Source organism: Eurosta solidaginis, chromosome 4, assembly GCF_040869045.1.
Source record: "Eurosta solidaginis isolate ZX-2024a chromosome 4, ASM4086904v1, whole genome shotgun sequence".
NCBI lineage: Eukaryota > Metazoa > Arthropoda > Insecta > Diptera > Tephritidae > Eurosta > Eurosta solidaginis.
In genome coordinates, this window is record NC_090322.1 from 7147466 (window position 1) to 7168554 (window position 21089).

The following is a 21089-nucleotide window of genomic DNA, read 5'->3' on the forward strand; positions in this document are numbered from 1 at the left end:
TGCCTTTTCCAATTCAGTGCAGATCTCTCCCTTCCCCCTTCCTCTGCTTCCAAACTGCGGTATCGATAGGAATACTTTCTTGGGCGGAGCGTCTTCCTCCGTTCGCATAGCATGATCCAGGCAACGAAGCCGTTGTTTAAGAAAAACAAGTCTAGTTGCAGTCATTTTAAATAAAGGTATTCTAATAAAAAATATCTAATTATTATTTTTTCATTCACTTCCTACCTCTTTGACTTCTTTAAGTAGGAACCAAAAAAAAAGAATTTGGGAATATTTCGATAACTACGTCGTTAATTGCGATATACTCAGAAAAACAAGTAGCTTGATTTGTGAGCCATCAAACATAATAATTTCTCTTCAGATTGTTTTATAATTAGGTTTTGCATAGCAGTCCAAGTTTCCAGATGACCTAGACCCAGAAAATTATCTAAAACTGTAGCAAGAAATTCTCAAGTTGTCTAAATATCTCGATCTATTCTTTTACTAGCAAACTGAACTGAGCTCAAATACGATTTCTTTGAATTAACCTTAGAGCTGTTTAAACTTCGTACAGGAAAAAATGAACTATCCCAAACTGCTTCTATTGCAGCTACAATGTCAGCCTTGAAAACCAGCCAAGAATCACTCTGGCCAATAAATGCTACGGTGGACAAAGTAGGCAAAACGAAAGTTATGCTCTACAAGTGACTAATCGCGTCGTCCTAATATATGGGACAGAATCTTGGGCACTGACAACATCTGATGAGGCGGAACTGGGAGGGTTTCTATATACAAGTTATTCGAAATAGTATGATTACCGAATAAGATATAATGATAAACTGTACGAGCTTTACGCAGATATCAACATAGTCAACCGAATAAAACACAGTGGCTATGCGATTGAAAGATGATGCTCCGGTCAATAAGGTTTTGTTATCGGAACCCACCTACGGAAGCAGAGGAAGAGGGCGTTCCTCACTCAGATAAAAGGAACAAGTTGAAAACGATAAGCATTGGAATGACCCGTATTGATATACGTCTATTGGTCCTATCTCTACGGGATTGGAAACAAAATCTTCGGAGAGTACTTTTGTTTAGAGCTTAGGTATTTAGAAATTGTTTGTTTAGGTAACTCTATATTATTATTATACTTACTTTTTTCAAAATGACCGTGTTTATTTCCGCTTATTTCAAGAAAAACCTGAAAAGACAAAATAAAAAAAATTATTAAAAATTTGGTATTTTTTGGTTTAAAGTTTGAATTTACATATATTATAGCTTTTTAGCTTTAAGTTTTTAAAGAATAAACTTTGCTGAACGAACAGGCAAACAAAATAGGGTGATTTCAGAGTCAGCTGTTCATGCTGTTGTCTTTTCTAAAATTTTGGAGTAATAAATCTATACTTTGTATGACTGGAAAGAAGAAGCGACTGGCTCGCTTTGTTGGATGGCCATAACCGTTTAAACGGTTAAGAGTCAATTAAGTAAGCAAGTGCGTAAGAAAGTTGGTATAATCTGTCTAGAAACAGCAAGTAAGGTGGGTCTTCGTCTAGTATGTGTCAGGACGAACATGTTTATTTTGACCGCCAAACAAACTTTTGGTAGCACGATTCACACACTGGGGCACAGCCAGTTCAAACTAACCCAACCTTGCTATACTCAAACACAAAGTTTTTTATAACAAAATGTAAGCGAAAAATAACGTTAATTAACTGAAAAAATATATAAGTTAGACTAACACCAAAAGTACAAAACAAGTTTTTCTCGTTTTAGAACACATAGGCACTACAGTGGGAAAGCTAACTTCTAAAACCAAGGAAATTTATTTTTTTCCTTATAAAATCGTTCACTATTTTAGCTTAATATAATGTAGGAAGTCTTTAGGCAGCTGTACGTAAAATTCCATTACAAAATTCTTTAAGATACTGCTGTTGTAATCGTTGTTATATTAATGTCGTGTTTCCGCACCTTCTATTTTTGATATGTTTTTACCAACTTTCATTGTACTTTTTTTATTGCAAGACATTAGTTCAGACTTAATCTATATATATAAAAAGAAGTGTACATTTTGACTGTCACTCCATAACTCGATAACGGCTCGACAGATTGCCATGAAATTTTTAGGAAAGATACAGGAAAGAGAGATGATGGTTAGTTGATTTTGAAATCCCAAATCGGTTTAGCCATATATATATAAAAATCAAATTCTGTGTGTGTGTGTTCGCTATGGAAACGTATTTCCCACACATCAATCATCACCAAATTTTGGTTATGGGTTCCTTCGATCAACGGGAAGGTTTTAGGCTAAAAATAATTTCGATGTATAAAAGGGGCGTGGCACCTCCCATACAAATGGAATCTTTGGTACTGTATACCTTTGAAGGTATACATGCCAGAACATTGAAATTCAATGAGGAGTTATATGAGGTCAATCCCTAACACCACCAAGAAAATGCGGAATTTGGAGAAAGGGGGCGTGGCACCTCCCATACAAATGGAATCTTTAGTAATGCATAACTTTGAAGGTATACATGCCAGAACATTGAAATTCAGTAAGGAGTTAAATGAGGTCAATCCCTAACACCACCAAGAAAAGGCGGAATTGGGAAAAAGGGGGCGTGGAACCTCCCATTCAAATAGAATCTTTGGTACTGCATAACTTTGAAGGTATACATGACAGAACATTGAAATTCAGTTAAGAGTTATATGAAGTCAATCCCTAACACCACCAAGAAAATGCGGAATTGGGAAAAAGAGGGCGTGGAACATCCCATTCAAATGGAATCTTTGGTACTGGATAACTTTGAAGGTATACATGCCAGAACATTGAAATTCAGTAAGGAGTTATTCGAGGTCAATCCTTAACACCACCAAGAAAATATGGAATTGGGAAAAAGGGGGCGTGGCACCTCCCATACAAATGGAATATATTATACTGCATATATCTGGATGTCGTAATGGTAGGATAATTAAAATTGGTAAGGAGCTATGTGACGTTAAATCCTAAAACCTCCAGTAAAATGTGGAATGGGGAAAAACTATGGCTGCCGTACAAACTTAAGTTATTTTAGCACCTAAAGTTTGACTGCATTGTTGAGTTTAGCTGTTATGCCTTTTGGACGTTTAGTAATCTGCCGCTGTTAAAAAAATTGTTTAGCTTCAGTCTATCTACATCTTCTATAAAAATCAAATTCTGTGTGTGTGTTCCCTATGAAAACGTGTTTGCTATACTTCGATCATCACCAAATTTTGGCTCGAGGTTCCTTCGATCAAGACGAAAGTTTTTCATATTTCAGAATTAAGAATTTTAAATTTAAATGTTTTTGTTTTTTTGGCTATGCGAAAGAACTATCTTAGCTCCCAAAAATGATCATGTTAACAAAATCAATGATCGCTTTCAAAATCAATTTCCTGGTGAAGTGACGAAATATAAATCGATCAACACAGTTACAGATGAAGATAAAATTGTGAATTATCCAAATTAATTTCTATACTCCTTAGAACCAAAAGGAATGCTTGCGCATATATCAACTTTGAAAATTGGCTCACCAGTCATGTTTCTTCGGAATGTAATCAAAGCAACAATCATCAGCGGTAAAAGCAATACAATAATATAAAATAAGATACAATAAGTTACAAGAATAAAATGTTTTAACAGAAAATTTCACCAAATATGCGTACAAAATTCAATTCAATTTACAGAACAATAAATTATATTATCAACAAACAACACAGAAAACATAACACAAAATCCATTCGATCTCGGGCGTTACAACGTGCGCCTGGTAAAGCTAGTATGAATATAACATTAACCGAATCATGTTACCGATGTAACCAAATATTTAAAAGGAAGTCTGTCATGGCAAGGCTTTTATCAGTTTAGAATGCGTATTAAAAAGCATAAATAGCTTAAGGTAAGACATCACTTGCAGACTCAAATAAGAAATTTTCAGTTGCTTCTGAAAACTTTCATTATTTTAACTTTATCGGATGTTAGAAGTATTAAGCTGTTCTTAAAGAAGATTTCAGCCGAGAATTCCTCATATTACTTCTGTTATAACTGTTTTAATATTTAATACCGGGTACGCTAGGACTATTCTTTTATACAATTTTAGCAACTTTGCTGTACATTTCGGAACTATGCAACCTCAACTGTTAAATGAACATACATTGAACTGAGTTATAGCCCCCAATGTGATCATATACATAACATTAAAGGAATGTTTCCTGTAAGAAATATCTAAGATTTCTGGCAATAAAGCAAGATGTCTTTAAGCTCAATGCTTGCTACGTTAGTGTTAAGGTTTCGATAAAAGGCAAATCTCTTTGCGGAGTGGGATGATTTCTACACAGGAAATTTACCATTTGACGTGTATAGTAAATTTTTTGGAATCCAACAAATTATCCTATCCCCTGTACTACAACAACAATAACATTTAAATAAAATATGTGACTAAAACATACGCCATCATCATCTTCTCAGCACTTTTACAAAACCCAATCAAATAAATGAAGTGAACATAATTTTAGGCGATTACCATCACCACAACAGTTATTCGCCTTTACTCGCAGTTACACTTATGTTTGCATTCATGTAAAAAATCCTCAGCTCAACAACAGAACCAAACAACTCCAGACAATGATCATATGCCTGTCAAAGCCACAAATATTGCTGATATTACATGCCGCATTTCTATCTCATACCTCGCTCCCTCGACTGCCCTTTGACTATACGGTTTAGAAAAATTTTGCATTCAATTCGAAATTTTCTTGCATTGCCCTTACCAGCCCAACCAAGCCAGCCATGTTGAAATCCATGTCTATAAAAGTATATTTTGTGTTTGTCGTTGACGATAATAACAATGACAACAACTACGACAACAAAATGTTTGACGATGGTGCTGTTACTCTAGAATTTTTGCTTTGTTATTGCTCTTAGTACATTTCCTTACACATTTGTTGTTAGTGTTATTGCGGTGTAATCCGTTGGCATGTTTGCCTTGTCGTCTTTCGTCTGACTGTTTGACTGTCTTCTGTTGGCTATAATTTCGAATTGGCTTCTCTATCACTTGTTGTTTTTGTACGATATTTGCAAATTTGATTTTCTGGTCACATCGTCAATGTCATCATACTCATCTTTGTCAGCGTCAATAATAGCGGCTGCAGTAACAGCACCAGAGAAATTGACAATGTTGTCTAACTAGCTATGGAAGTGTGTGGAGGAAGCAAAAGAGTTGCAGTAGTCTCTCAAGTGGCACCAACTCAAGCTCAGGCGTTTATACATAAACAAAGTTTGAATATAATGTTCGTAGAGTTTTTAAAGAAGGCAACATCATTTTACCAGATCTCGCAAAACGGGGAATAAGGACCGGTTGAAAATGCTTGTACGGATAGATGGACCTTTTATCGTCAATCATTCAAAAGGAGTTCCTTTTAACGAAATGACGGCTGGTCGGAGGAGGAACTCATATTTCAACATTGATCTGAAATAATAAGGAACCTTCCAAATCAGTAATATAGCAAGAGGAAGCTTTAAATGTTAATCACAACAAATAATAGTTCCTTAAAAATGTGGTTGTCAAGACGACACTCCATCTACCTTATTTCGGAGAGGGATCTACAGTAAACTTTCTATGACAATTATTCTGGAATATTTCTTACACATTAACCTATCCAGCCTTGACCTTCCTCAAACTCGGACTATCTTTCTCAAGCTTCAGAAAGAAAATTTGAAATGGAGGCTGTTAGGAATGTTGAAATTATTTTCCATACGCGTCACACCAATATCGACAAATTAATCCTGCGGATGGCGAAAGTTGGTGAATCCTATACTACAAATTTAGTTGGGGAACCGAAAACTTTGCATGGCAGTGTTTCAATGAGGGCTTCTAAACAAAGTAACGGGTCGGTGAAAAAGGTTAAGACAGTGTCTATGGGAAAGATACAAATCTTTATTTCATTTAAACGACATTTGCAGAGTGTTCTAACGTCAATATGTTTTCTTTTTTCAGCGAAAACATACCATTTGGACTTAGTTTTAATTTTTTTTCCTAGAATCGGTGAGGTATTCATGTCATCTGCGCGGCCTGGCCTTTTTTGGAGTTCTTTCTTGGAATTCAGCGATCTATAGGTCTATTGTGGGTTCATTCTTGTTGAACCTAGTTTTCTGAGGAAATCCCGAATCGTGCTCGGCTTTAGAGAGTGTATGTGCTTACTTTTTAATTTAAGCGTCACACTCGAGAATAATGTGTTCTGCAGTCGCTGTCACATAACAGACAGAGGCAATTAGACCATATAGTTTGTGAATATGACTTTTTAGTCTGCAGTGACCTGTGACTATGACGCTTTCAAGTCTGCCTATCATCCGCGTACTCCTATCTATCTATATATCTGGGACCCTATAGTACTACTGCTTTTCAACCACAATAATACTGAAAAAGGAGCTACCTTGGTCCTTACGCTTACGCAGCTCTTTCACTCGTTGAAAGTAATCCAAAGGACTCGCTGGATTCGTAGAATGATATCAGCACTTTTCTCGAGCTATCTAAATTCCAATTTAATTTATTTTTTAGCTCCACCTCGTAGCCAGTATACCCAAGCGTACGATTCGAGAGAGCGCTTCTGACTACTGATGCTTGACTGTTGTCTGCTGATGCTTGTTGCCGCATAACACGACGATTGACTTTGATTTTGAATGGAAACAAGAATGCAAAATGAATGAAGCAGGCGCTCATGCCCAACCACTTTCTCTCCAATCTTAACCGCTCCATCGGCAGCTTTGCAGTAACTGGCATCTTAGAATGCTGCATACAAAATGTATTTGAATGGCAAAAGATGAAATGAATAAAATTTAATATTCGTAGGAGACGAGCAACTAAAGATTCAAATTTAACTGCAGGCAGTGATAGAGTAGAAGGAGAAGATTAGAGAAGAGCGCCTGTGTGTGTGTGAAAGGGATAGCAAGTTTGTAACAAGCAAATGCAAGTCGACTGTTGAATGATGTTTGGACGTGCCGTCAGCGCTTTTGATGTTTGTGCTTTTGCTTCTGCTGCTTTTGAGACCGTTGAGGCTGTTGCTGCTGCCTCGTCGTAGTCTATAGTTATACCTTTGCGGCAATTGCGTTTAGCAAATCATAGTCAACGTCGTTGATTTAGTGCAATGGAGCATTAAAATAGTGTACATTGCAGTTACTGCTATTAAAAAGAAAATTTCCAATTTCCTTTAAGAAATTGCCAATTGCAAAGGTAGTACGTTGATGAAGATTGCACAGCGCGGCGTCAAATGCAAGGAGCGGCACACGCATACCAGATAGGCGTGGTAATTTTTAATTTGCAATCGCAGTGGCACTAAATTTCTATTAAATTATAGTGTAATTGAGTATGGATGAGCGTAAACTGAAAGATCTATTTAACTGGAATTTAGTTGAGTAGAGAAAGCTAAATGGTGCAAAAAGAAATGCATTAAAACAGCTAGGCGAGCTTGCGAAACTAAGCCGATTTGAATGGCTTATAAAACGAAGTCAAAGCAGAATAATGGGGTTGTGAAAAAATATCAGTAGTTGGGTTGTCTGCTTACTGGAAATAGGGAGAGATTTAGCTTCTTAGGGTGAAATCGGAATATGCAATTTTTCGCCCAATGACTGCTGCAGACCGCTATAAGATTATGGGTATCGGCCCTAAATCTACCCAGTAGACTCTTTTTTCCTTTCCATTTAGCTCTTAAAATTGCACAGCCCGTAGTGCTCTTTACTTTTATTGCTGCTTTGAGTCTACCAATAATAATGACGAGAAATCAGCCGTCTTGAGATCTAACTATATATGCTTAAGCCAGCATGAAGTCAGCTGGTTGTCGCTCTTCTTTCTTTTCGTCGCAATCATGCGGCTTTGTTCAGGCTCTGTTTCTTTTAAAGGCGCATGTTTGAGCATGGAGCTACTTTAACTTTCGCCTTAAAGGGATAGCGAATGATGCTTTTTCTTTGTATTAAATCTGTGGATCTCTACCAGAATAAAAGCAATAAAGAACATACGCCGTTTAAATTCATTCTGTTGAGACATCATAGCTTGAAAATTGTGAAACGGAAGCTAAATTATCACAGAGGTTTTAAAAATCTGTATCAAAAAGACTAATAAAGGCTTCAGGCACTTTTTATTGGGAGAGTTCTGGTTATTTATAGAATCAGTCTAGTCTTTTTCCGATATATGCTTACAACTAAACGAAAATCTCGGGACTTACGACTTTCAGTAACTAATAGACAAAGATTCTAAACGGCTGAATCTTTTCCATTTATTCAGGGCGACCGTACTGAATAAATATAAACGTAATGAAGACTTGATACAGTTTTTGCCTTTAGAAGAGCATGCAAACGCTATATTCACTAACTCGTGACATCAATCGTCTTAGGATTACATATACAGTGCCGTCAATTAACAATCCTCAAAATCTTGACAAAAAAAAACCGGTAAAAGAATAAATATACCTCGCCTCTTCGCTTATCCTACCCGTCCTTCTATATGGCATATAAGCATGGACGCTCTTGGAGTAATCAAGAAACAAATATATTGAACGATTTATAGTCCTCTACGCGTTGGCGACAGAAGGAGCTACTGCCTTAATGGTGCTGGTAACCGGCATTTACTGGATCCTTTTCCACCAACGTCGATAGCACTCCTTCTTCTGGTGAATTGTCTGTGGGATAAATTGTCCGTGGTATGAATTGTCCGCGGGATGAATTGTCCGTGGAATGAATTTTCAGTGGGATAAATTGTGCGTGGGATGAATTGTCTGCGGGATGAATTGTACGTGGGATGAATTGATCGTAGAATGAATTGTTCGCGGGATGAATTGTCCATGGAATGAAGTGTCTGTGAAATGATTTGTGTCTATTGTCTCTATGGATATCAGCCGCTGACGTGGCTACATTAAGTACAATATTCACACTTCGTGCAATGCCTCGCAATCACCTTTGGCCAGTATATCGCGTATCAGTGTGCCAACATTAAAGGTGTCAATGCTTGTTGACAAACAATTCGTTGTTTTTATCTATTGCATTGAACACCCACATTTTTTCACACATTCGCTACATTTTATTTATTCTTTTTATTTCAATTTATATTCATTCCACTGCTGCTGTGAGCTGGCAAACATGCGGCATAGTTCTTGTGCTGCACAATAACAAATATCAGTACAAATCACCCACACACATTCAACACCACATCAAGCTTGCACAAACTTGGACTTTTATTTCAAGTGTTTTTTATGCCATTTATTTTATTTTATTCAAATTTTTATTTCATATAATTCTAACAACACTTTTTCACTTTCGTTTTCTGTCAATGAACGATGGAAAGCCTTGAGCCAATTTATGCGCTCTTTTTTCTGCTGTCGAACTATAGCAATAATACTCGTACTATGGTCGGTATACGAGGTACCCATAGGAAAAGGGTAAAGCTAGAATAGTGAATCTTTTAGATCCAAAGGAGGCAATTGCCGCTTGATAGGACACCACAATGTTAAAAGTGTCAGTTAAAAGCACTGCGAGGCGACATAATTATAACTAATGCCATATCTTAGCGCTATAGAACAGCACTTGTTGGGAACTGGCACGATTCGCCGCAGGATATCTATCCTATCAATTACCAGCAATATCTTGCATATCTATTGGGTACGTAAGCTAAGATTCCGCTCTACTTCCAATGACCGTTTTTGTTTTTATAAAGTCGTTAACATAGATCAGAAAAGAACTTCCATAAAATGCTCTCTTTCTCCCTCTCTCTCTCTTTTGCCCTAACTATTGCAGAAGACCAATTTTCTTGATGTGGCTTCCCGTCTTACTTAGACTGTTCTCAAATAAGTATTTAAAAGGGACAAAAAGATGATTTAAAATGGGAATTGAGGGATGTGCGATCATCACTCGACCCATTATCTTCCGATTGACTATAAACTATGGGCTGAGTGCAAAATCTAGTAATTTCAACTGTCGCTTCAAAAACACCTCAAACATTTTTTAGAAATACGGTCTTTCAACGTTTTAGTTGAAAAAACTTGCTTCAACTTAATTCAACACAATTGCAACAAATATTAATAATTATTTGATGGTGCAAACGCCCGTGAACCGTGTATCGAGATATATGTCGCAAATTGGATTTAATAGCTGTGTTTTTTTCTTATCTATATAAGTTTACGCTTAAACTTTATATGGACTGCTAAGCGACAAACTTTAACACCTCTGAAATTGCTACGTATAAAATTAGTACTACTGAATTTCAATACGTATTATACTCAGATGTAACTGAAATATGTGTATATGTTTCACCCTCTGCACTAATTCTATGCGCGTCCACTATTTATCACAACTGATTCAGCTATATCTTATACACAGAAATACAACAGAGGGTTGTGTCTCCGCTTTTCGGTACACTCTGTTGCTGTAGCTAGTTGTTAAACCACGGCCGCTAGATGGGTCACCTAAGCATTATCTAAGCAAGGAAAGGCGTTTTTTTCACGCGCAAACGAAACGTATACGCGTGTAAAAAAACACGGCTAATATCAGTGACAGCTTCATCTATGACTGTGACTATGTATGCCGTCATTCACAGCAGAAAAAACTTACTGCATGAGTAAATCTTATAACCATCATCCGTGTCTGCCCTCACCTTAGAGAGCAGACAGAGTCCTAATAGCGCAGTCAGCGCACAGACGTTCGAACGAAAATTGTTCCTACTGGGTACTTTTAGCAGTGGCATAATAAAGGTGCGCGCCACCAAGGTTGCATACCCACATGCTCACCGTTAGGTGCTCTTTGCCAACAATGTGGTTGACTTTTGCAGCAAACTGGCGTAACTTTTCATTCTGCCATTTATTTAGTATTTGTTTTGGTTATTTTTTTTGCATTCATATATGCATTTGATAAAACACATTGACATAATTTTATGCAGTTTGACTAAAATAAAAAATTTAATTGTATACAAATTTTATGCCAACTTTTTGAAACTTTTTAAAGCGATACTCTTGTTAAAGAGTCGCAAACTTTTGGAAATATTGTAATATAATTTTTTAAATTTAGATTACGTTTATGCAGGCTTTGATAATTTTTTGTGTAGAGCAATTCAACTCAAGGTATATTCAGATTAAACAATTTTCGAAATAAAATAAATTCATATTGATTTATACAATTGTTTTTAGCCTGTCTTGCTAAGTAAATACTAGTAAATAATATTGATATAAAGTTGAGCAGCGAAAGCATTGTTAATAATGCAATCCTTGTTACTGATCAAGTTCTGTTGAACGAGCCTAAAAATACAACCACAATTTAGGTTTAAAAACATATAGTACATATGTACCAAATTGTGTATAAAAGGAATAGCAAAAAAATAATTAAAAAGAAAATATTTAAGTTAAACGGTTTTATTGAAAACAATACTTACATGAAGTATTGATAATACTAAAAGCTAGAAAATAATTAGGTAGGTCCTAAGTACTAGTCATCACACTCCTCACCAATCTAGGGCGTTGATAAGACAATTAAATAAAAGCGTTGGACTGTTAAATTTCTGTTGATAGTCCTATATAAGACCAACTGAACCTTAATCAGGTTATGCTACGCCTCACATTTTTAGAAATTTCACGCTCCCAACGCTTCTATTTAATTGTCTGATCAACGCCCTAGATTGATGAGGAGTGTGATGACTAGTACCTAGGACCTACCTAATTATTTTCTAGCTTTTAGTATTATTAATACTTCATGTAAGTATTGTTTTCAATAAAACCGTTTAACTTAAAATTTTTTAAATTATTTTTTTTTTCAAGTTTTTAGTCTTTATTTAATTGCCTATTATTTCTTATTCTATTTAGTTCATTTAGTGACTCATTATTACAAGGACTCTTTCCTGACAATTTGTTACAATCTAAGTCCTCAACACATAATCCTTCCAAAGACTTTACTCGACCCTACGCCAAGTATGCTTGTCCCTCCTCCAACTCCAAAATAATTTGATGTCACTTCTGCCGGACTGTATGTAATATTTGTTCCAAATATGAGCCAAATCGGACCACAAATACGATTTTTGTGAATATCTCGATCCTTGCGCCGCCTAGCGGAGATTTTTTTCTTAATATTGCATTGCCATCGGGTTCTGAACTATATTCCAAGTTTCAAGCTTGTAGCTTATAGGGAAGTTACTTAAATTTCAATTACAAAATTCGTTCACAACGGCCGTGCATGTGGCCGTGCGGCCTGCCTGTAAAGTCAATCTAAATAAAACCGTTTAAAAAAGGCAATACTAGGTCCGGTTTTTCAGTGCCAGCTTAGAGTTTAACCCTGCGACTTTAGCTGCTTATGCTGAAATGAGTAACAAAATTTGTTGTTATCGCACAAAGTGGCAAGGTTAAGCTCTAGTCAACTTTACCTGTAGTTTAAACTCACACTGAAAAACCCGGTCTTGGAGACAAATAACAAGGAGTGCAGCGGGGCAATCATTCATTTATTCTAGAACACCAGCATATATGCAGGTGATTTCAATTCAAAATTCAGCACTTGAAAAGCTAGCTGATGAAGAGTGAACTTCAGAAATATGTAGTAGTAACCATCGCCGTGAGCAAATTTTGTAATTTTTCCTAAATATCAATAATAAAACAAATTTAAACTATAATTATACTGTAATCTGCTCTATACAAAGTATACAAGCTTTCGGCATAAATGTTTTGTTTTTTGTTCAATTTTTTCACCCTTATTTTTATCATTTTTGTGCAAGATTTTTATTGCCGCTTAATATAGCACAATCATACTAAAATGAGCTCATAAATTTTAATATCCCATTCACTTAAGGTTTTTGTCTGTTTTTCCCTCTCTCTATTTCTGCTGCACCTTTGCACGTAATTTTTTTCTCTTTAAAATTTATGCAACTCTAATTGACGTGATGAAATAAATGCCACATTGCATGTGATTTGCACTCAAAAATATTAGATTTAATTTTAATTACGATACTATAATTTAAGAAGGATGATTTTGCATTTAAATGACAGTAAAAAGCACACACATTCAAATTTTGTGAATTGCATTAAGATATATGAATAAATTGTGCAAAAATTAACTGAAATTTCAGCGCTTTAACTAGCGTAGCTGTTATTGTACTTAAAAAGTGCTTAGCTCAAAAGTATAAACACTTTTTTATTAAAAAATTTGTCGGATTTGTTGTAAGCAAGCGAAAGCACAAGCCCTTCTTAAGAAATAATAAAAAAATTAAAAATAAAATGAATAAATAGAAAGAAATTTCAGTTAGTTAAAATACAAAAAAATTTTATTTTTTTAAATTTAAATTTTTAATTTTTCGCAAAATTTATAAACCAGAAAAAATATAAAAATTTAAATTTTTTTATTTTTTAAAGCCGTAAAAATGTAAAACATTCTAATTGTTTTGTAAAAATAAAGTTTCAAAAAAGTGTTTAAATAGAAAACAACTTTCAAAATTTTTTTTTACAAATCTAAAAACAGAAAAATTATTGATGTATATTGGAACGGTTTTCCGTCATCCCCTGTCAAATTTGGTTTTGAGACAAACCGGTTTCGGCGTTGTGCCATCATCAGTGTCGATTTTCGTTTTTTTTCGGAGAACGAAAATCGACACTGATGATGGCACAACGCCGAAACCGGTTTGTCTCAAAACCAAATTTGACAAGGGATGACGGAAAATCGTTCCAATATACATCATTTATCCACCCTGTCGGAAAATCAACCAAACAAGATAAGTCAGAAAAATTATTAATTATTATAAAAATTTTGTTTTCAATTCAAAAGCACTTTTAATAAGCGATTCGCACAATACAATTTAAAATGCATTGCAATAACAAAATTTATATTCACTTAAAAATAAAAATAAAATTTCAAGCTTTTTCTTATTGGCGTATATACAGCTTCCTCTTTTTAACTTAATAAAATTGATATTTAAAAAAAAAAAACACGAAAAAAATTTCATTTAACAAACAACTTTATCAAAAAATTTCACAATAATTTCAAATCTAAAAAAAATGGAAAAAATATCGAAAATTTGTTCTTAAACCGCATTTTTGCTTTGTAAAATTCACAAAATAAATTTTTACAAAATCAAACAAATTTAATTTACAAATTTATAAAAACTTAAAAAAAATCGAAAAAGTTCCAAAATTTTACTTATTAATTGAGAAGCACTTTTCATAAATCCGCAAAGATAAGATTTTATAAAGTTTTACAAAATTAAAAAATAAAAGAGAAATGTTTGTATTACATTCCATGTAAAAAAAAATTTTAATAAAAAAAAAAAATTCAAAATAAATTGTGTGAATTGTGCTAATGTAAATGTCACACGGGCTATTTACGTATATAGAGAACACATTACCTTAAACGATTTAGCTCATAAAGGCAATAAACTCTGCAGAGAGCAACAAAAAATTTTAATTTTCATAAACATATTAATAATAAGCTTAACTGTTGTTATTGTGTTGACTAGCAGCAGCTATTTTTAGGTGCTTAAATTTTTATTACTCAATATTACACTTTTTTTTTAATTTTAGTTATTCTTCACAAAAATTGTAAAAACAAGTTAAAAACAAAATCATTTATGCACAAACTAACACTGAACATGTTTAAATAACCGCGAGCAGACTAATGATCAAATTTACATTAATTTGATAATCGTTATAATAACCAAACAAATTAAAAGTTTTTAATGAGGTTAGCAAAAGCAAAAAAAATTTCGTAATAAATGTGTAATAAACATCTTATATTTATTATGATTAAAATGATATGTGGAATAATCAAAAGAGTTACAAAAAAAAAGCTTCTTTAAATGTATGTTCAAAACATACAATTTATAAAAGATAATTAAATAGAAATTTATGGAAATAATATTTCAAACAAAAATTACAAGAAAAAGAAATAAATCAAAATTTATTCCGGTATAACTTAAACATATTTTCGAGAAACTTATATCACAAAACGCAGTGTTTTCTTTTGCAGAAACCAAATTAAAAGAAAATATAAATGTTTACCCAAATTACCACCGTTTGGAGTTTAACTTGTATAAACAAACAGAAATTAAATAATTTCTAAATTTTATTTATTCAAAGTTTTAAAATATGTTTTTAAAATACTCGAGATTTTAGAAAACAAAACGCATGGTTCACGTTGCTGAACAGAAAGTGACAGTTGTAACATTAAAATGAAAAATTTAAAGCGAAATAGGAAAAAAATAACAAAAACAAGGAAAAACAATAAATAACAGAGAGCATTGCAAATCGTGACACGAAATATGCTGGTAAATAGCGGAATAAAGAAAAAAAATTCAATACGGAAATTCAAAACCATATATTGTCCTCAAAAAATGCAAATGAAAAATAATATGAAAATGTTAAAAAAAATTAGAAAACAATTTTTTTTTGTGATAAGAAATATGTATGTAAATTTTTTGTTTTTTTGTGGCAGCATTCAACGCTTTACCAAAAAGTAAGAGGGAGCCGAAGCAAACGCAAAACATGCCGTTGACTTTTTTGGCAATAAAATACCGTTATACGACAGCGTAAGTGAAGGCAGTTAAAAAAGCTCGTTTTGCTGCTTTATTGGCGCATAGTTGCAGGCGAACTGGTTTAATATGCATGTGGAGTTGTGAGCGCGATATATCGAATATGGCCAACAAAGGAAAAAAAATAGCAGAATAAAATATTAAAAAAAGAAACTTCCTAATAATAGGAAAATATATATGTATACTAGAAGACCCGGCAGACGTTGTCCTGCCCTAAATTTGGCCTATCTGCATACATTTTAATAAGCTTTTTCCGTCTGACTCTGCCCTCCCCTCCTCTTCACTTTTTCCTAATCCTTTTATTCACTCCTCCCTCCGTCTTTTTCGCTTCATCTATCTCCATCTTCGTCTCATTCTATCTCTTTCTCAATCTCCTTCTCTCTTTTCTCTTCTCTCAATTCCTTCTCATTCTTCTGCATCCCTTATTGCCTGTCCCAGAGGGTGGTATGTATTTTATTCCAGTCCCAGTCCCAGTCCCACTCCGAGTCTCACTCCGAGTCTCAGTCCCAGTCCTAGTCCTAATCCCAGTCCCAGTCCCTCTCTGGATAATATATTACTCTGTACCAAAGCACTCATCAACAGCTTTCATTTGATATCCATATTGTATAAACACTGTCTAGGCATTCACTGGTCCACGTTTTGGCCTATATCTCGAGACCCTGTATCTGTAATAACCACCGCATGAGGTTTACGCAACTTGTGTGAAAGATTGAACAAAATCGACCGACGCATCTCTTCAAACACCGGCGACCAACTAACACACATTTTAGCCCTTCTTTTTATATATATAGATTTTTATTTTTCACACTTCACTATAATATTAAAATTCGGCTTAAAAATTGCACATGGAACAACTAAAGACTCTTCTGTATTAAAAAAAAGGTCATAGTACCTCTAAATCGCGGGCCCCTCAGAACGCAAACACCAAGCAATTACACGGAAGTATATCCGCACCACCTAAAAATATGAGTGCCACTGCGTATACGAAACATTTTAATATTACGTATAAACAAATAAAAAAAAATTGCAATAAAATAATATTGCGACTATAAACTGAGATATAACCTATCCTATATTTCAAGTTAGATCAAACTACACACGGGGTGCAAAACAAATTCAAAATCGGTTCAGTAGTTTAGGAGTCCATTGGCCCCAAACTTGTGACACGTGTTTTTTATATATTAAGAAGAAGAAGAAGATATATATTTTTTTTAATTTTGCAAAAAGAATTCTAAATGAAAAATTTTGTAAAGTATCTTTTACTTGCACTTCGCGAGCTCGCGCCGTATTTTTTTTACACCAAAAAGATATAAGCTGGGTATAATTTTTATCTGGCATTATTTGCAATTTCTTTTACACTTTTTATGTTTTTCTTGTGATTTTCATGTTTTGAATTCGCAATTTTTTTTTTGTTTTTTTTTCGTTTTCTCATTCGTTTTTTGTTTTATTTTGCACCGCAAAAAATAGTGAATGTTATTTGGTTGCCAGCTATGTGCGGCGCTAACCGTTGATGACCTTTGTTGCTACATATTTTTGTGGTTGTTGTTGGGGTTTGTTTGTTTTTGCTTTTGCACTACAATTTCATTTTTAAGTTTGTTTATTACACAATTTTTCCTTTTCATTTCCTTTGAGCAATTTTTGTTTTTTTTTTTTTAATTTTTATTTGTGTGCCGGGTGTGGCTTACGCCGGAAACGTTGACCGAAACGAAAGTAAAATATTTTTTTTGCTAGCAACAAATTTTCTGTTGAGCGTTGATTTCAATTTCATTTGATTTTGTGCAGCTTTCTGCATTTCCATCCTCTCCAGATATATTAATATATATTATTAGATTTAATTTTTCATAATTTTGTACATTTTGTTCTTCTCAAATTATCTTACAGTACCTGGGCGACCGAGCTTTGCTCGGCAACGTTTCGTTGTGCTGGCAACGTTTCTCGAGTATCTTCATGCGCCGAATTACTAATTTGAAACATTTTTTTAGTTACACTCTATGAAAGTCTCACAATTTTATTACATTCCAAAAACTTGTAAATTTCACGAATGACAACTGTCAGTTAGTGTAATTAAATGTCAACTTACTTCCCTAAGCGCCATCTGTTGGTAAGTAGTTAAATGGTTAGATGTCGTTTTCAAATTGAACATATGCCTCTAGTGTTCAACGGTAGCAAATTACCATGGTGAGACATCTTTTTGCTATGATGAAATCTTTCTAATAGTAATCTGTGAGAAATTGCAATTGCTCATTTCATATTTGCCAAAAATATGCATTTAAATATATTTTGCTGGAATTTGCCACGGTGCCTTGATATTGCATTTCAATTTTATTAGCGTGTGTGAAATTAAGAAAATTAAGTCGAATCATGTGTAAGATTTTTTTACGAATATTTTTAACCTTGATGTTCTCCTTTAAAGCTTTAATAGACTATGAGTAAGTAGAGTACTATCTCGTCTAACTTACCCCAACCCTAAATGGCAACCCTACACAAAAATGTCCCTATTGTAATGAGGAGTGAAATACCTTTTGTTTGATACCCATATCCGCATATCTCATGCAATTTTTTTTTTAATTTCGAATAGGTGGCAACCCTAAATGGCAACCCTGCTCAAAAATGTGCCTATTGTAATGCGGATTGAAATACTTTTTGTTTGATACCCATATCGGCATATCTCATCCAAGTTTTTTTAATTTCGAATAGGTGGCAACCCTGCTGAAAAATGTCCCTATTGTAATGCGGAGTGAAATACCTTTCGTTTGATACCCATATCGGCATTACTCATGCAATTTTTTTTAATTTCGAAAAGGTGGCAACCCCAAAATGGCAACCCTACTTAAAAATGTCCCTATTGTAATGCGGAGTGAAATACCTTTCGTTTGATACCCATATCGGCATATCTCCATTAATTTTTTTTTAATTTCGAATAGGTGGCAACCCTAAATGGCAACCCTGCTCAAAAATGTCCCTATTGTAATGCGGAGTGAAATACCTTTCGTTTGATACCCATATCGGCATATATCATGCATTTTTTTTAAATTTCGAATAAGTTTTTAATTTCGAATAAGTGGCAACCCTGCTCAAGAATGTCCTTATTGCAATGCGGAGTGAAATACCTTTAGTTTGATACCCATACCGGCATATCTCATGCAATTTTTTTAAATTTCGAATAGGTGGCAACCTTGTGAAACATTCTGAGTGGCAACACCTAGGTAGAAACTCTTAGAAGGTCATACATTGTCATCTATGTGCCAAATTTCATTTAAATCGGTTGAGCCGTTCCCAAGATCGTTCGGCTATACAAATATACAAGAATTGCTCGTTTAAAGTTTTAAGATACGAAAATGCATATTTGCGTGCCTGTAAAAAATTTTCACTGAAACATGCAAATTTAAAAAAAAATATAAAACAGTCGCTAGAGAAGGCTTGAGATATAACACAACTGCAATCAAACTAAAAATAAAAAGTAAAAATTTGAATAAAAAGGCATTTAAAAACTAGGAAGTTAAAAAAGCAAATAATGAAAAAAATAAACAAATAAAAAAAAACTAAGTATTTAAATAAAAATAAAAAGAATTTCAAATATTTATATAAAAAAATATTAAACAATTCAGTAAGACTATACAACAATGTACAATACTGCAGTCAAATGAAACAAATAATTTTTAAATAAAACAAAGAATAAATTAAAAATAATGTTTAAGTAATACAGTTTAAAAAATACAGTTAAAAAAGTTTAAGGTATTCAAATTAAAAAAAAAAGAAGAAATAAAATTGAAATATAAACATTTAAACTGTGTTTCAATTTTTTAAACTGCCTCGAGCTCATCAAAATTTAATAAAAAAAAAGAAGAAAAATAAACAAATTTTAAAATATTTAAATCTGATAAAAAATTAAATAGGAGTACACAGTAGTGTACAAAACTGCAGTCAAATTAGACAAAAAAAAATAAAAAAAAGTTTAAATAAAACTTAAAGAAATTTTCAAATATTTAAATAAAAAAATGATTTTGTTAAAAAACAGGTTTTAAAATAAAACTTAGAAACGCATCAAAAATTAAGACATTAAAAAAAAATAAATAAATTGTACAAACTGCCATCATTGGATTTTATTAAAACTTAAAAGGGCAAAAAAATAATGAAATTAAAATTTTAAAAAAATTTTAAAAATATATAACTAAATAAAAAACTGGGAACACAATTTTTAAATGGTTTTATTTTTACATAAAATTAATATAATAATAAAATGTAATTAGCAAATAATTTTTATTAACAAATAAACTACACAACAGTGTACAAAAATGTAAAAACTTTTGTCTGTAGAGATAGTCGCATGGCTACCCTGACCAGCTTATTTTGTATTTGCTTATGGCATGAGATTGCATGCAAAACGAGTCCTTAATAATGGAGCTATAAAAACTTTCACCGTTTTCCTATTCCAACTTCTTTTAATACAGATAGATTTAGGTAAAAGCTTTGCACACTAATCCGCTTAACAATTCGTTCCGTATTGCCCGCTAACCTATAACACTAATCATACAAGTGCTCATAGTAACCGCTATAATAACTTGCATGACTACAGCAAAAAGTTGAATAAACAGAAAAACAGGGATAAAAATCTGCGCTTTAAGTGTATGCAATTACGCGATAACTTTACAATTGTTGACTTACGACAAACTGACACACCGTTAGTCCTGCTGACCCGCTTTTCTTCTTTTGAGGGATGGGCAACACAACAAAGAAGTGCAGTTGCACACAATTGAGTTTTTATTTCATTACCATAAGTCAATTAGAATTTGCGCGCGCACATATACAACACTGGCACAATCACAACACTAACTATGCATTTGCACTTGGCTGGGACATTGGCTGTGGTTGGCAGGATACGCCAACGGAAAGGACACAGCGCACAAACAAAAACGCAGCAAGATCAGCATAAAAAGTGAGAGCAAAAAAATTTTGTGAAAAAAAGGAAGTGCATGCGTTAGTGAGGGAAGAGGGGCGGAAGGCAAAAGAATTTAGTAGTCAAAAAGTTGGAAACGGCTTATAACTTTTCATGCGCGCTCACCATGAGTTCTCACGCCTGCCGGTGGGCAAATGGATAAACAGTGGAAGCGGCGTAGAGCACACACTAACTCCACATGTAAATACTGTCGCACTGTGACAATGCTGCAACACTTTATTTGCACTCACTACAAGCTGAGCTCGTATACTTCTGTCGGACTTTGGTTGTGATTTAATTTTTTTTTTGTTAGCTGCGCTGCAAAGTTGTCGTATTTACTTTTAATTTAAATGCGCATAACGTTGACTTCACAAAGCTGGCTGTAAAGTCAAAGCTGTCCAAAGTGGCTGATGGACAAGTAGAGAGACAGATAGTTCAGCATTTGAAAAAAAAAAGTTAGAGCGACAGATATATTTTGCAATCAGCGAACGGGCGCTTGTCGCATGAGTAGAAGCAAAAACTCCCGCGTTAACCTAAACCTTCGTGGGCAGCAAATAAAAATTACGAGACTGAAAACACGTCGCCACCATATTTTATTGCACTCTCATTCCACCGCTCTGTTT

General features: G+C 33.9%; 1 protein-coding gene across 1 annotated transcript in view; it reads right to left on the bottom strand.

Moving 5' to 3' along the window:
- Window positions 1-21089, bottom strand: part of LOC137248921 (uncharacterized) — a 350579-nt gene that overhangs the window by 49150 nt on the left and 280340 nt on the right. The window contains exon 6 of the mRNA XM_067779904.1: window positions 1135-1180. The gene's annotated coding sequence lies outside the window, so the exon portion shown is untranslated. The remainder of the gene's footprint in view (window positions 1-1134; window positions 1181-21089) is intronic.